The sequence below is a fragment of the Aplysia californica genome, unplaced genomic scaffold (genome assembly GCF_000002075.1).
Source record: "Aplysia californica isolate F4 #8 unplaced genomic scaffold, AplCal3.0 scaffold00001, whole genome shotgun sequence".
Classification (NCBI taxonomy): Eukaryota; Metazoa; Mollusca; class Gastropoda; order Aplysiida; family Aplysiidae; genus Aplysia; species Aplysia californica.
In genome coordinates this window covers 2,882,405-2,887,267 of record NW_004797271.1, presented here as the reverse complement: position 1 = coordinate 2,887,267, position 4,863 = coordinate 2,882,405, and positions in this window count along the sequence as shown.

The window sequence follows — 4,863 nt, the reverse complement described above, 5'->3', positions numbered from 1 at the left end:
TTAACATTTACAAAAGCAAATTCAGAAATTAATGATGTCACATAAAATGTATCAAAGTTAAGTTAACAGTCTTCAAGTTTAAGTTACCCATCCGGATCACAACCTTTATCTTACTTCTACGCTATTTACATCTGACTGAAAAAGTAATTTTTAAAAACTGACCAACCAAAACACACAAATTACTGCCATGAGAGCTCAACTGAGGTGTATTGTTTTAGCACATTCAAACCTCTACCATCATCTAAACTAAAGAGGTAGAATTGGGTTCTAATCTAGCCCAGCCTCCAACACTGAGATCATTTATGGACAAGAAAAGCCTAAAAGACTACAGATATGTCCACAAATGTTTTACTGTCCAATCATCATAATTTGATCACTTAGGAAGCAGGCTGCCTCAACCCAGCCTGCCATGCCAAGGCTAACCTGGGCTGCTTGGGACATATCCCAGCACAGATAAAGACATTTCTTGAACAGTCTTCCCCAACATGAAACTCCTGCTTGAAAGGTGAATATCACCACAGACGCTATTGAAGCATGACGTTTTTTTAACCATCTTCCCCCATATGGTACTAAAACTCCTGCCAATTGCAGCAAGGTGAATCAACTAACCATATCATCAGAGACGCTATTGAAGCACAATGTAGACATGTTGAAGCATTAACAGAAAGTCGCCACAATCCCTGCCTCTATTAGCCATGAACAGATTTTAACCATCATCATCATAATCATCACCACCAGCCTTTCTTACTGCGTGCCAGAGTAAAGGCCACCAACAAGAGCTCTCCTTGTACTTCAATCCTGAGCTATAGTCTCCACCTCTGTCCATCCAGCTATATCCCTTCTTCTCAAAGTGTTTGTTCCATAGGAAGGGTGACAGAAGTTGAAGAAACAGAAGACAATGGACCATCCGCTAACCACATGCTATCCAATGGTAGAGGAGACAAAAACACACACCTCTAAAGAATAAATGTAGAGGGTACGATGCAAGTCAAGCATACAAATAAATTTTAGAGTTTGTCCTTTACTTTTGGGTCTTGAAAACATGTACATGTAGGCCACAACCCAAAACATTGCATTTGTTTGCTCTAATAAAGTCGTTGACTTGTAGTTTATGGCAACAGAGTGGGGAAAAAGACAATATTTCTCACCGTACAGATTACAACAAAAGAGACAATAAAAAATAAAAGGAGTACACCATATCAGAGCACTCACTAACCTTCTACTACTTTGGTAAATGTGAAAAAAGAGAAACACATCAATTACGATCCATGAGAAAAAAAACATTGTGTAACTGTTCAGTCTCATAAAAAGTGGGTCTAATCTAAAACTGCCCTTAAATGAGCATTTGTGTTTTCTACACTTACCTCCATCAGGCTCAGTTACCAAAGGTGTCAGAGCCACTTTTAAAACATCCAATCAAATAACTCTACTGGTTACATAAAACATCTCTAAACCTAATGCTCTTGCATCATGTGGATCTATCACATAAAAATAATTTAAACAAAGAAGCATTTCTTTGCAACTATAAATAAACATATTCAAAGCTTCATAAAACAACTGCAAAAATATCTGCATTTCTTAACAAAATGTGCATGTTAATGGAAATCTGCACAACTGCATACAAATGACATGTGTTGATTACACAAAACATACAAGAAACTGAAGGGAAACAAAATTTCTTTCAAATGAAAAAAAAATTGAGCAGAAAAAAAGAAGCTTCAATGTCAGAACTAAATGAAATTAGTGTCCGAGCTTCAATATAGAGACTTGCAGACAACTAGCTGGGTACCTGTTTGATGAACGGACTCAAAAGAATCGATCGTCAAGCTATTGTTAAAACAGTGCACACTGCTTGTGAATGGAAGCCTCACTTGTTTACAATGGCGTCTTAGAAGATAGACTTTCCCAAGATTAGATCTAAACGAAACTAATGAAAAACTGAAAAATAAACTAGTGACTTCAGACTCCTTAATATAACTGTGCACCTTTTAAATGGCTCTTAACCACCAACTTTGAAAGTTAAATAGTTCCGAAGTCTTAGGCGACCAAAGTGACCAACTTTCACAAATATAATATATATTCCTAAGATAGTTGCCCCTATGAAAAATGTTTCAAGATGTTTGCTTGTTTGAGTGAAAAGAAGCACATCGATACATAACGGTCATTAGTGCTGGGAAAAAAGTAAGATAAACAGACAGAAACAACAGAGGGAAAGTAAAGAAGTAGGACCTTCCAGTGACCTTCCTCTGACCACCCGCTCAAGATTTTGAAGCATTTCATTAGAGCAACAATAGATGGTTTATACTATTTTGTAAAAAAACAGAAAACCCTTCTGAGATTAATATTTCAGCATATTAAATGAGTAGAAAACAGCACATTCACACACTTGAAAATGCAAAAGTAAGAAAACTGTACAAAAGAGTACAAGGCGAAATTATATGTACAATTACTACTACACAACACCCAAAAAAAACTGAAGCTCTCGACTGCGTTTTGGAAACTTAATTTTCAAAACAGACAGATAAAAGTCTAGTACTGTCTCCATAAATATGTTAAGCTCCCATTTCAAGTTTCAAAGTCGGAAAATTTAAGCAGTAATCGGTGCTTTTTGTAGCCTTCAGCTGCTTATATACCAGCTGCCTTTTTTCATACTTTCTCTGTTCTCTGATTTGATTTTTATGCAATCAAATCGCACTCTCATTTCTCACACTGTGCAAAAAAATCTTATGAGAAAAGTTCAAACCAACCAATCGCTCACAAGAAAAAGTTAAATGCAGGCTCAAATTTCATCTTTACATTCTCGTCACCGGTAGAATGAAACCAATATGTGAGGTATCGTGGTGAAATCAGGCGCTCGTAAAAATAATGAAATTTTTCTGTCCATTTGAGATCTTTATAGATAGAATTTTTGTATTTTTGACTACACCTTTAAGGTCCCTTTAAAAACACATTTCTCAGGGGGATTTTACTGAAAAATGTTGATTTAAGGCTCAAAAATGTAAATTTGCAGTTTCTAAGAATTCTCAAGCTTTGGAAGTCATCAAATTTTGACAGCCATTTTCTCGCTAAATTTACCTCTGAAACCAGGCAACCCTCACCTCCTTCAATCGCAAATATCTCGACTTCTATTCATGGTAGATCAGTATTTTTTTTCACTGTAAGCAAAACAAATGAGCAAACTTTAAAATTATACCAATAACTCTGCATGTCCAAAAATTGGCGAGTGCCTGATTCCACTGCACCATGACACATATAAGCAAATGAAGTATCTCTATAACAGTTTAAAAGTTTGACAAGAAAGTTTGTCAATCAACATTTACAACATCCAATTCAGAACTGAAGGTTCTCAATCAATTCCATACTGAAAGAAGTCACATCAGGCATTTTGAATTTTCCTCTATTCGTATTAGGTGCACAACCTATTGGCTAGACGATTTCTCGTGAAAAAGCCACTGGGAAGAAATATAACTACTATTGTTTTGATGTTTAAACCATATCATACCCCCACCCCCTTCCAAATTATCCCCCCTCAACAACAAAATAAAGCTTAAGATCTTGATTCATTGGACAGATTCAACAACTGTTCTGTGCACTTCTGTGGCTCAACACATGACATACCAACAACATCTGTCCATCAACTTCTTTCAGTTTTCTCTTTTCTCTTGTTAATGTTCACAGGATCTAGACACAAAGACACTTCCAGCTAAACAGTTCAGGGGGAGGGGACTCTACCACTGACATTTGAGTTTCTTGAAAATCTAAATTAAACATCCAAATTAGAAAGAAATAGGACGCAGAGGAAGAGAAATCCCTGTAAGGATGAATATGAGACCAAAAAAGTTCCATTTTCAAACTCCTCCATCTGACCATTAACAGAAGAGCACAGGATATAGATCCATCACAAAAACACACATCTTTAGGAGACAAGTGTGGTGATATTTCTACTCATGCATCCTTGTTCACTTGTTGTCTTGTCTGTCACAGTATTTGTGACGATCGCTCAGTGTTTCTGGTAAAGCTGTGCCATGTCCAGCATCCATTCACCTAGAAAATGGCACATCTACATAGAATGTAGAATTATCCATTGCTCGACAAGCAGACACATGCTGTTTTTTAGGGTTCTGTTCATACTTATAGTATTATATTGACTACTGTACCCTCAGTTTGTGATAGGAACTAATTTTTAATTTTGCTCAGACGGTGGTTCGAAGGACCTACTCTTTTCCATTTCACAACTACCATGGGATCTTTATTAAGCAAAACTTCCACACTGAAACCTCTGGAATTTTTCATCATCATCCAAGAAAACTCGAGAAGACAAGAAAAAAACTTGACATTGGCAGGGACCAAGCTCCATACCTCTAGGTAGACAGGCAAACACCATTCCTGTTGAGCAGCTTGGCTCCTTCCAGTAGGAGACAATCCCAGTATTCTCTTCCAAGCAGGTGGTGGTTGGCGGGTGCTCTAGTGTGGTTTGCTCCTTCTTTCCTATCAAACAACTATCATCCTAATCACTCCTTATCTTTTGGTTTTGTTACTTTCTTGTAACACCTCTAATCTTCAGCACTCACGTGAGCTTATTGTGTTTCAAGTGCCTTAAACTTTTACTAAAACTAAAACATATTCACTTCATCAAAGCCAAAAAGCTTGGGATATATCTAAATATGCTCTAGTTCTCCCTTCAACGTCTCTTATATCAACTGAGAGGGTTGCCAGTGGGTCTCTCACTTAGTCTGGTTTTGTTAATTCTTTTCACTGTTTAGGACATAATGTGCCTGTTGTCATATTGACTATTTATAAACAAACTATGACACAAAAAAAAAGCAACATCTCCATGGAATCTTCTGAATGTCTCTCCCCCCC